Raw genomic sequence first — 13,447 nt, 5'->3', positions numbered from 1 at the left:
CATTATTCTTATGTCTTATTTGGTAGATTTTCTTCTTTGGTCTGATTTCTTTTTTGGTTTGTATTTTCAGGCTCAGCTATGTGAATCATGCAGAAGATCTGGCCTCTAAGCTCCTACAGTGTTCCCCATAGAACAGACTATCAGCACAGGCTGCCTTGAGCCATGAGTATTATAGTGACCTTCCCCCATGGCTATGGGAACTGATAGTGAGTATGACACATCTGCATATCCAATCAAAGTACTTTACTATCTATAGAGAACATACATGAGGAGAGATTCATTTGCTTATGTTTGCACAAACACAAGATCATGTATATATGTGTTTGCATTTTGTGTGTGGGGGTGGGTAGGTGGGGGGAGGGAGAGAGAGAGAACAAGCACGTGAGTGCACAAGAGCAGGGGTGGGGGACACACACACACACACACACACACACACACACACACATATATATATATATATATATATATATATATATAGGAATCCTGCTATTCAATTTCTAGCTTACCAGACACAGGAAGAAAATGGATTCCTTCTTTGCTATCTCTGCTCTGCAGTCTGCAGCTGTGCATCTTTGTATTTGATTATGTGTCTGTCCAAAAAATGATCTGAGCAGTCATAAAGGAAAAAAGGAAAATATGATTTACATATTTAGTGCTTTATGCATACAGTACTATTTTAACTGGCTGCAGTACACAGCGGAGAAATGATTCATTTCTGTTTAATTCTCAGAAACCATATTGGTTGTAACAATGACCTTAAAAAGGACTGCTACTCAGTGAGCTGAGGAACAGAGTTGGCAATTGGCTAATGCACTGAATTGACATGTAAAGACTGAAGACATGTAGTTCATTTTAACTGCACATGCTCTTGCTATTTGTACAGACAGCTCTTCTCTAGATCTTTTAAAACAAAACACATTCCTGGGTGGGTTTGTGTTTTGTTTTTACAAAAGTATTCTTTTTTACACAGGCTTTTTCAATTACATTTAAAATATTTGGAAGAGGATTTATGGCTGGGAGGATCTCAGCTTTCTTCCCAAGTGTGAAACAGAATTCTTGTGAAATTATGCAGAACACTGTTGCAGTAGGAATATTTTTGTTCAATGGTGATGCATTTTTTTAAATGCCCATTATATTTTTTCTCATACTCTTCTGATTGCCTTAAAATAACATACTGCCTCTGTGCACAAATATTTGTGATATGTATATTAATCCTTGTGTATACAACATTTACAGTAGACACAAAGCTAATTTCCTTTGTCTCTTAAATTTTAGTTTTTTCCCCTCCTCTTTGCAGCACTGGTTTCTCCTTTACAGTAGCCCTTTACTTTATAACTAAACCCCAAGTAACAACTCCTGTTGAGTATTCCTACCCTAAATCTTTTTGCTATCCCACACTTACTTCCAACAACTTTTTTTTACCTGAAAGTGACTATAGATATATTAATCTACTACTCTCCTTGTGTCTAGCAAATTCTCATTAACATTTCATAATGTCCCTGACCATATTTACTCTATATTCTACTCTACTTCCTTTCTAAAAATCAACCCACTGGCCATCATTATAACAGTTATTCCCCCAAATAAAAAAAGAAAACATGAAATTTCTATGGAAAGTAATGATTTTGTGACACATCTTACTATACTGAGGAAAAAAAAAAGATGTATATAGGCTCATTCATTTACTGCTCACCACACTCAAGCATATGGCTTGTTTTCCCTCTTTTGTGGAACTTGTAACTTGATATCACTCCTCCTTTGTGACATCTCAATCCCATCTGACTTGATGATTGAGTTTAAGCCAGGATTTTGATGGTCTATGAATTCTAAATTCTGTAGTAATACTTTTCTGCTAATATGGACTTATTACCCACTTGCCACTTAGTTTATCAGCCAGTGGTTAAATCCAGTTTCTATCAGTGAGTAAATGCCTACACATTTATCAGCCAGTGGTTAAATCCAGTTTCTATCAGTGAGTAAATGCCTACACATTATCACTCCACAGCAGACTGCCAGTGGAGACAGCCTTGTCCCCATCATTAACAAGCACAATGTATGCAGAACACAAGAGGGGAATTAAAACCACAAAAAATACCTCAGGGTGGTATTTTTAATATGAGAATTTAATTTGTAATTTCACAGATTAAGAATTTTGGCTGCATTAATCCCTTTATCAGCTCACAGCAGGATATTTGCAGAAGCATAACCATAAGGCGATATTCATTGGCAGAAACACGTCTTTGCATAACGTTAAACATCAGGAGCAGTGAAACCTTTTGAACGGGGGAGAATAAAGATGAAAAATCATTATATTTTTAAGGCAAGATTCTACTAAATGCCTCCAGTAACAATTTTGAGTTACAGAAATGCTATTTCTGTGTCTAGAAGATAATCATTATGAAGCATAAATCCAGTCGCAAGCAAGGACAATCCCAGTGTTAAATACTATAGTCATTTCCATTTAGAACAACGCGGCTGTACTTGTAAACATGTTTACAAAACAAAGAATTCCCCGGTTCATAGACTTTGAGCATTATTTCTTTAAGTGAAGTGACTGGTTTTGGTGACTCTCTTGTCTGGGTTAATATTATGCAGACTACGTTTAGAAATTCTTAAAATTAAGTTTCGTGTTACTGTAGTCTTATGAAAGTTCTCCATCTGACTCCATGGCAGCCACAGTAGCAGCAGCTGAAAGCCCTCAAGTACTTCTCTTCCAAAGGGAGTTGGAAGAAGGTCCACATGGGAGGAAGAAGTGTTGCAGAATCAATAAATGGATTGTCTTAGCAACCAAGTCATTGTTCAGACTCACCAATTCCAGGAATCTCGCAGTCTTCATCAGCTCAGACTGCTATGACAAAATACGACAGAGTGGGTATCTTAAACAATAGACACTTATTACTCACAGCTCTGGGGATGGGAAGTTCAACATGAAGGTGCCCACAGAATGATTCCTGCTGAGGTCTCTCCTTCTGTCTGGCAGAGGGCCTGCTTGCTGTGTCCTCACAGAGTAGATAGAACACTTCGCTCTTCCTCTTCTGACAAAGCTACTAATCCCATCACTAGTGACCCACCCTTCTGAACTCCTTTAATCCTAACCACCTCTGTAGGCCCCATCTCCAAATAACATCACGTTGAGGTTTAGGGCATCAATACCTGGATTGGGAATGGGACTCAAATCGGTCCATAGCATTCTCATTCTCTAAGGTGGCTTATAGCCCTAAAAAGAAAAACTTATTCCAACAAGTAGTACAACCAGGTTAAAATAAAAGACTATAGGCATGGTGACACATGCCTGTAATCCCAGCCACTCAGGAGGCTGGGGCAGGACAATCCAAAGTTTGAGGCCACTCTCAGCAAATTAGCAAGGTTCTAAACAAACAGAGTATGAGACCCTGTGTCAAAATATGAAGGACTAGAGATGTAGTTCAGTGGTTAAGTGCCCTTGGGTTTAATCCCCACTATCATAGTAATATAATAATCATAATAATCATGATAATTTTAAAAAGAAGGTGGGGAACAAAAATATTAGTGCCCCCTAGCCTTCTTGGTGTGCTCTGATCTGTCAGACCCTTGAGAAGAGCATCTGGGTTATTGTAGAATAGGTACTGCAGGGAACGGCAGCTGTTTCATAGAATTGTATAAAAAAATAAAGTGTTATGCTTATGCTAGATTCTTATTTGCTTTGGAAGAAAACAATAATGTAATATCTTTGATATTTGACTATTCCTAAAAACTCATCAAGTTACTGATGTGAATGGAACTTTCAGGTTTCTTTATCAACTTAGAGGCCCAGGCAGTAGAGTACTCACAGAGGTCCACCTGCATGGGTCATTTCACAGAGGCTTTACCCTCAGGAGACAAATCTCAGAAATGGCTGCAGTTATACAAACACAATGTGAAATTTTACAAGTTCTAGTACTTATAGGTCCTGAGGGGTGCACTGCATGCCTGTAGTACAGAAGTCAGGGAGCACAGTCACCAAGAGGAGGGGACACTGAAGTCAATACCTTTGGGTAGTCCAGGGTTTTCTTCCAAACAGATTTTCCTTGGGGAGTTTTAATTGGCAGATTTAAAGCAAACAGACAAGAATTCCTTTTGTCTTATTGTAACTGGTGGTGGCTACTACATATGTCCCCACAGTCCATGCAGGGTGGGAGAGTCATGGGGCCAGTCCAGCAGGCCATGCCTGGATGTCCCATAGGGAAGTAGTCATCAGGGAGCAGCTATATAGGGCAGGTGCCTAGATGGACCAGATTGAGGAACTAGAGTGGGGGATGTGTAAGAACTGGAAATTGTGTCAGGGCAACTGAGCCCTGCTTTACATATGAGAAAATTCAGCTTATGTTCAAAATGGATGCTGAAGCACATTAAAACTGAGCATTCATTGCAGTTGCATAACATCAAAATTTAGAAGTAATGTATTGGTGGAATTATAAATGCATCAAGCAAGAATAAATGATATAGTTACCTGGGGTCTGGCAGTTCAAATTGGCTCATTCCACTGGCACCCTATCATTCTCCCTCTGTCCTAAAACCCCAACAGCCTTGCCCCACTTCTTCACAAAGATTTAATTGCAGGAAAGTAAATGGAGGGCTGATTTAGAAGAAATTCATTACTTTTCCCAAATACACCACAGGGCATTCTCCTGTGTATACTATCAAGTTACATAAATAATTGAGGCTGAACTACCCTTGTCAAAGTAAATGAACAAAATACACTTCATAGCACAGAGTCCTTGATTTTATTACATTCATTTGCTAATTCACAAAACTCAAATTCAGTAAAAGAAGGCCAACAAATTGGTACAGTCTAAAGAAAACTGAGCTGGGAATCAGACCACCTGGCTTCTCGCTTCAGCGCCAATGTTACCAAGTAGGGCCACCTTGGACAGGTGCCTCAGACTCCATGGACTTCACATTTCTCATTTACAGATGGACCTTTCCAGATCTGTAGTTTTTTCCTGCATCATCTTATATATTATCCTAAAACAACAAGATGCCACTATGTGACTCTGTGCCATTATTTCAAAAATAAAAAAGCACACCCATTTCAAATATATCTACATCCTCTAGGACAAACTTCTGTTCTGTCCTGAGTCCTTTGCAACCAGGCCCTTAAGTCCACAACGCCTGAGCTTCTTTTTTCAAAGCTTCTGGTATCTTTTCCCAGGCTTCATCATTTTATATATATATTTGTAGATGAACACAATACCTTTTATTTAGATTTCTTTTATGTGGTACTGAGCATCAGACTCAGTGCTTCATGCATGCTATGCAGGCACTTTAATACTGAGCCACAATCCCAGCCCCCCAGCCTTCATTTGATCAGCAGAATTTAACATGGTTGGCCACCTCCTCCTCATGGCACTGCCCTCCCTTGGCTTCCAGGCAGGATTTTCTCATGATTTTCCTTTTGCCTCTTAAACTCTCTTGTTCATACTCCTTTGCTGGTTTCTCTTCTGCTAGACCTCTCATTGTTCCAGTGTCCTGAGGCTTAATCTTCAGGTCGTTTTATCTGCATGCACTTCTTGGAGCCCTGATGATCTTATCCAATCTCAAGATTTAAATATCATCATCGAAACATAGTTCTATCTCTAGCTCTACCTCCTCTGATTCCAGACTTGCATATCCAAGAGACTTCCCAGTATCTCCACTAGTATTATCAAAACTGAACTCCTAATCTTATCCCCAAACTTACTCCTTGTGAATAAATTGTAATGCCATTCTCCCAGTTTAGGGTAGTTCTTTGACACCTTTTATCACACTTTATATCCAATTCATCCACCAACACTGTTGGTCATACCTTCAAGATATACCCAGGATCATACCAGTCCTCACCTCACTGCTATCACCCTGTCCCAAGCCACTCATCATCCTTTATTGACCTTTTGTCACAGTAGCCTCCTATCTGGTCTGCCTCTCTTCTGGCCTCCTCTTTTTGACGTTTGTACTTTCTCTTCCTCTAGAGGAAGGTCCAGGTCTTGCCCTCTCTCCTCTTTTTCATCCCTGCTCAAGTGTCCCGTGTCAGGAAAGCCTTTGCTGATGTCCTTCTACCCTCAAACTTTCAATGTCTCATCCCTGTTCTGTTTTTCTCCATGACACGTATCACTATTTATCATATTTATTTGGTTGATTTCTGTCTGTCTCCTACAGCCAGAACATGTAAGAACAAGAATTTCCTTTCACTCTGATTTGTGGGACTCAGTAAATACTTCTCCATTGAGTGAAGTGAAAGAATGGCATAAAGAAAGGGCAAAATATGTTGTTTCCAGATCCAAGTTAATTGTTCTAGATCCGAGACCTGTGGGAGACCTGAGCTGTGGTTCTGAGGAGAAGGCAGATTCTCCCATCCTGTGTGGGTGTGTGTGCACACGTGCCTGTGACCACTTGACATTTCAATGATAAGGCACTGTGGCAATCTATGTGCTTCAGATGAAGAATGACATCTGTTTCTACATTTTTTTTAAAAAAAAGATTATTAGCATACTTATAAGTATATAAACCATACACTGGAATCCTGCCTACTATCTCTATTTCACTGGAAGTTCTCTTTTACATTCAGTAGTCCCAGGTACATGATCTTATGCCATTGTCTATGGATTTAGAGGATTCATCTCTGCAGAACATAATTCAAAACTATGTATCAAAACCAAGGGCCCAACACTTTTGTGTGCTTCAGATCTTACCTCGATTTCTATTTTCATACTTACATTTCACCTTACATTCTTATAAATATCCCAGTTGCAAAATTCCTGTATTCATTCAGCAGAATGACTCCTAATCCAAATCAAACATGATATGTCCCTTAACCATACTCTGTTCCCTCTATCTATTTTCACATAACAGCATGTCCTGAGTTGATCTTTCCATACAGGTATGTGGGAATCCTACAGCTGCTGAGAAGCTCAAAGATAGATGCAGAAATGATCCCTGGAGAAAATGTAGGCAGCTAGGTAGGACCTGTGGGGTCTAAAGTCATCTTCCATGGCCAACAACCCAGTCAGGATGAAGGGATGTGGCTGAATCAGCCTCTCTCTTCTCAATGCAGGGAAGATGAACCCAATCAGGCCTGTGTGGATTGCTGATCCCGGGCTCCTAGGGTATATAAACCTTTCTGTCTTGTGAAAATGTCCCAGGAAGGTGGGGCAGCCTCAATCTCATGGGACCCTTGGAAACAACTGTTAGGACAAAGTGGTTGCCAAGGCAGTGACCTCATTCACTTCCCTGAAGGAAGTGACCTCACCTCACTTCCTTGGTGATGGAACTCTCTGAACTTGGAATCCAGGAGGTGAGGCACCCAGAGGCAGTTGCAGTCCCAGTGGGCTCACTTGTTTGTCTGTACCAAGGCCAGAGTCATTCTTTCATGACACCTAGTGATGTGTGGATAGCCAAATGCCTTGAATGGTCTGAACAGGGGCCTTTCCTGAGAAAGAAGTGTTGGCTCATTGCTGGCTCCTGACAACTACACAGAGATGGCCAAGGAGACCAGAGCTGAGACAGGACAGGCCACTGCTGGGGAACATATTTTCACCCACCAGTCAGAGGACAGAGTGGATAGATGCAGACCAAATACAGGGGTGGTTTGTGTGTCTTAGTGGGTGTGTGTTTCAATTTGTCATTTTGTCACATGTTCTGAGAACATGAAGGCAAATCGTTTTTTTTTTTTTTTTTTTTTTGGTTTGAAATGGACTGTTAACTAGTGAAATCTTTCTCTGTCAGTGGATCCCACTGGGTTTGTGGTTAACGAGAGTAGAGAGAAGAATGCAGCCGTGAATGTGTCCTGTCTAGTGAAAATCTTTGCAGGACTCCTCATGGCCAATTTATGAATGGACTGCTGCTTGCCTTGCAGATGGGCAACACCTACCAAGATCCTTAGTTCCTGTATTCTTCCTGAATTTTGGACACTCTCTGAAGGGGTTCCTGGTTTTGTGTCCAAGATGTGTACCACCTTCAAACTCTGTGACATGTCCATGGACTGCATTGCTGAAGGGAATGCCAAGCATCTCAGACTACTCAAAAATTAGCATGACTGGTAAGGATCTCTCTGGAGAATCCCTGCTTGGATAGATAGCAACCCAAGTTGCATGATTAGGAGCTGTCAGTGCCACAGTGTTCAATTAAAGAAAAGTTTTTCTCCAGGCTTCTTTCTTACCTATTGCTCTGTTCCCCGGAATGTCAGGGAGGTGTTTGCTTTGGCGCACTCCTGTGGGAATCCTCAAGAAAACAGTTTCAATGAAAATTAAGAGGCCTAACTTGTGCCTTTTTAGGTAAAGTGCTTTGTAAAAGCTGTGTCTGAATCAGACTCTTGGCCTTGGGTGTGGCTGTGAATCACATTCTCAGCACCCCAGGAAACTCAAGAAAAATCCCATGTGTCCATCCAAATCTAAAAGTGTGAAAAAGAAGTGTAATATTGGATGAAGTCTCTTGCCTTCCTCTGGTCAGGCTCCTGACCCCTATGAAGTAAGAACAGGGATCCTCTGGGTCAAATGAGTTGTTGCAAGCCCTCCAGTAACTAGCACACAGGTGTTTGGGTTTTTTCATGAGTCCAGTTCACATAAAGAATCTACCCCTGGCAGGCAGGAGGCCTCCAATTTGAGAAGCAGAGTAGTATTAACTACAGAACCATTTTAGCTATCCTGTTTCTCAGGAAGGGTGTCCAGGCCACCATGACATTTGGCATATGATGGGCATGAGAGCTTACTTTGCACACCATCTTAGACTTCTCCCACTATGGAAACCCCCAGCCAGAATGTTATGATGAGTGTCTGTATGGAAGAAGATGAGGGCCATGTGGGAGTGTTTTTCTTAGAATAGTGGTCTTTTGTGTGGTGTTTGGAAAAGATGACTGGGTCCAGCTCAGCTTGAACTCTGGTGTGATGCCATTAGAGACTGAGTTCTGGAACTGATCTCAGAGACTATTGCCATGAATTGAGTTGGGATTTTACAAGGTCAGCCATTTGAGGAGCCTTTGGAAACTGAGATCTAGGCCAAGGGTAGCTTTCTCCAGAGCACTGGGAATCTCAGCCAGGAGTTTACATGATTTTACAGTTAAAACCTTTTCAGCTAGAGTTGAGAGCCAAAACTCACATGAACCTCACATTTTAGACCCCAATGGGCCTGGATTCCTGGGACCTTTTGCCACTCCTTGAAAAGCCTTGCCTGCATGGGATCTCCAGAGCTTTTACTGAAAGGAGATTCCTCAACACTTAATGGCTCCTGAATGAATCAAAACCCACAGTGCCAACTTCTTCATTCTTGAAATATGGCTAGGCCAATACCTTGAAGTTTTTGAGAATCCCATGACCAGAATACCCTGGAGAACCTTTAGATCTCCTGTTGCTCATCATGACTGAACCAGCGAGTGCCATTTTTGACTGAGTGGAATTCATGACCATGGTGAAGAACAGAGATGCCAGTGAGTAGGATCCAGCAGGGAACTGGGCCTGGAGCAATGGAGTGCAGGTGTGTGATCCAACATCTATGGTGGGCCCCTGTGGCTCTGTCATTGGCTTCCAAATGACATGTGACTGACAGGGTGCAGCCAGCAGACCCTAAAATGTAAAGGCATGTTGTTGTGGGGAGAGGATTGGGTGCGATGCTCAGTATCAAGTTGCTTGGCTCCAGTGGGAAAGATATATAGGATAGCAGCCCAGTTTGTGTTTTTTCCTTCAGATCCTGACTCACCCCACGTGACAGAGCTCCCTCCAGCACTGTGTCCCAGTAGACTTTTTGTATTTCAAAAACAAACACCAATTTTCCAGGGAAGCTGCAAGAAATGCCATTAAAACTTGAGGGTGACCCAAGGGCTTCACAATCCACCCAGGGAGACATTCATACCCCAATGGCCACAGTTACCTACAAAGAGAGGATTCAGCTCTGCTGGCTCCTGTTCCTATTGGAAAATATAAACCCATGTCCTTCTGTTCACATAGAGTCAGACCAAGGTTTCATGGTCTCACTACAACAGAAGCTAAAGCACAAAGCTATATTTCGAGTGCACAAATGTCAGAGGCAGATAGTCAAGAAGTCATAAGGCCAGCAAAGCTCCCATGTTTGTGGAATGTTTACCCTGTCCCCTACTTTTGGGATCTCTTGTGCTACACCCAAGTTTGTGATCTGCTCAGAATTTCCAATTCCAGATATGTATTCACACATTTTTTCCTCTTCTCCTCTCATTGTGTCTTATTTGGGGTGGTAGTAAAGTCAAGGCATTGTGGTGGATGACAGTGGAAAATTTTTATTTGCCAAATGCTCGCATATATATTAGACTCATTTTCCTTTTTGCCATTTGAAATATTGAATCTCTGACACTAACCCATAACCTAATAGACTCTACTACTTATCCTAACATCGATAAAAATAATCCTAAAGGAATAGAAGTAGAGGCATTTGATAGGAGGCATGGTGTGTACTTGGACTTCCCTTTTGCTTCATCAGAGATACATATTATAAAACATGTCACACATTTTTCTCATTTTACTTCTCCATGAATTTTCAAATTTAACAAATATGTAACTTCCTTACTCCCTGTCTCTGTTGCCTGGGTCTCAATGTATATTTTTATGTACATATGTATAATCCTACTGCCATCACAGGTATAATGTTGGGAGTACTCTCACTTTGGAAAATACTGCCCCCCAATACACTGAGGTAACTGAATATTCAAGCTGTGGTGAGCTTTATACTTCAAAGAGTTTATACATGAAACAATGTATAGGAAAACGAATATTTGGGGTACATGTGTGAAGGATATATATCCCTTTATGAATTTCGATTGGCATACGTCCTATTACATTTTAATGTATTCAATATCATACTATATATATATATATATATATATATATATATATATATATATATATATATATATATATATATAGTATGGATTTGCCAACATGAAATATATGTGTCATATACTTATACTACCTTGATTCTTTCATGTTCTTCTGTGTGGATTTATAATCAACTTTTCACAAGATATTTCTCAGAAATATTCATTTTCTTGACATACATATTCATTTCTGAATACTCAAAATGAACTTCAGGGAATATTGAGTACTAACCCTAATATTTTTACAGTAAGTGACCCAGTTTAACATCAATGAAAGTATATTCATATGGAACATGATGTGTATTTTGAAGTAAATTTTTATTCAAAATTGTTATATTTCTTTTTATTCTGTATATATACATCATAGGATGTATCATTTCATCCACAATTCACAAATTGATATGCATATGATTCACTTTCATTCACTCCCTGTATCAGAATCCATGTATTTCTCCATGTTGCTTTACTTGCTTTTTCAAGAGATTTCTTTTATAACACATTGCTTTTGAATTCCATCATCATTTTTGAATAAAAACTCAAACACAGTTTGTTATAATTAGTAATCCTAATATTACCACTAGATGCATAACTCCTTGGATAGAGTGTTTGTATGTGAAGACCAGATTTCATGTATTTTTTAAAATATCAATTCAATCTATTATCTAAAATAGTAACCTGTTATATTTTGTATTCACCGTATGGTCTCTTCCTGCATCATCTCTATATACGTAGACCCAGGGTACACCTATTTTTATCCCCAAACTCTAAATGATACTGTTTCAAAACATGCTCCCAGAAATGATGGAAGAAATACGCATGTCACCTGCTCCATGTATTCCTTTCATCACATCATCTTCTGGACACAAAATGCAAAACTCACAGTTATCTTATTCTTCTACCAAAGACTAATTTTAATGAGAGCATGGATTACTAAAATCATCTACATCTGCGTTGCCAATTGTTTTCAAATTTCAATCCCATGGTGATAATACACATTTTTCTTCCTATTATAGTGTATTCAACCACCCCCTTTTGAAAATATCCCTGATCTTATCACTCATTTTGTACTTTGCCAGATCAACTAACATCAGTATTGATATTTCCCCAAGTGCCTTGTTGTGACTGACTCTTCATTTGTGCTGGCATTCCCATTTACACTCTAATAGAAATTTATTGGATGGCAAAAAGGGCCTCTGGTCCGAATCCTAAACTCACTCTTCTTCTTTAGCCTACACTGGTATCCTGCCTACTATCTCTATTTCACTGGAAGTTCTCTTTTACATTCAGTAGTCCCCGGTACATGATCTTATGCCATTGTCTATGGATTTAGAGGATTCATCTCTGCAGAACATAATTCAAAACTATGTATCCAAACCAAGGGCCCAACACTTTTGTGTGCTTCAGATCTTACCTAGTTTTTTTACCTAGTTATTTTCCTACTTACATTTCACCTTACATTCTTATAAATATCCCAGTTGCAAAATTCCTGTATTCATTCAGCAGAATGACTCCTAATCCAAATCAAACATGATATGTCCCTTAACCATACTCTGTTCCCTCTATCTATTTTCACATAACAGCATGTCCTGAGTTGATCTTTCCATACAGGTATGTGGGAATCCTACAGCTGCTGAGAAGCTCAAAGGTAGATGCAGAAATGATCCCTGGAGCAAATGTAGGCAGCTAGGTAGGACCTGTGGAGTCTAAAGTCATCTTCCATGGCCAACAACCCAGTCAGGATGAAGGAATGAAGCTGAATCAGCCTCTCTCTTCTCAATGCAGGGAAGATGGACTCAGTCAGGCCTCTGTGGATTGCTGATCCCGGGCTCCTAGGGTGTATAGACCTTTATGTCTTGTGAAAATGTCCCAGGAAGGTGGGGCAGCCTCAATCTCATGGGACCCTTGGAAACAACTGTTAGGACAAAGTGGTTGCCAAGACAGTAACCTCATTCACTTCCCTGAAGGAAGTGACCTCACCTCACTTCCTTGGTGATGGAACTCTCTGAACTTGGAATCCAGGAGGTGAGGCACCCAGAGGCAGTTGCAGTCCCAGTGGGCTCACTTGTTTGTCTGTACCAAGGCCAGAGTCATTCTTTCATGACACCTAGTGATGTGTGGATAGCCAAATGCCTTGAATGGTCTGAACAGGGGCCTTTCCTGAGAAAAAAGAGTTGGCTCATTGCTGGCTCCTGACAACTACACAGAGATGGCCAAGGAGACCAGAGCTGTGACAGGACAGGCCACTGCTAGGGAACATATTTTCACCCACCAGTCAGAGGACAGAGTGGATAGATGCAGACCAAATACAGGGGTGGTTTGTGTGTCTTAGTGGGTGTGTGTTTCAATTTGTCATTTTGTCTCGTGTTCTGAGAACATGAAGGCAAATCGTTATTGTTGTTGTTGTTGTTGTTGGTTTGAAATGGACTGTTAACTCGTGAGTCTTTCTATGTCAGTGGATCCCACTAGGTTTGTGGTTAACGAGAGTAGAGAGAAGAATGCAGCCGTGAATGTGTCCTGTCTAGTGGAAATCTTTGCAGGACTCCTCATGGCCAATTTATGAATGGACTGCCGCTGGCCTTGCAGATGGGCAACACCTACCAAGATCCTTAGTTCCTG

Source organism: Callospermophilus lateralis, unplaced genomic scaffold (genome assembly GCF_048772815.1).
Source record: "Callospermophilus lateralis isolate mCalLat2 unplaced genomic scaffold, mCalLat2.hap1 Scaffold_312, whole genome shotgun sequence".
Lineage (NCBI taxonomy): Eukaryota > Metazoa > Chordata > Mammalia > Rodentia > Sciuridae > Callospermophilus > Callospermophilus lateralis.
This window is presented reverse-complemented; position numbering follows the sequence as displayed.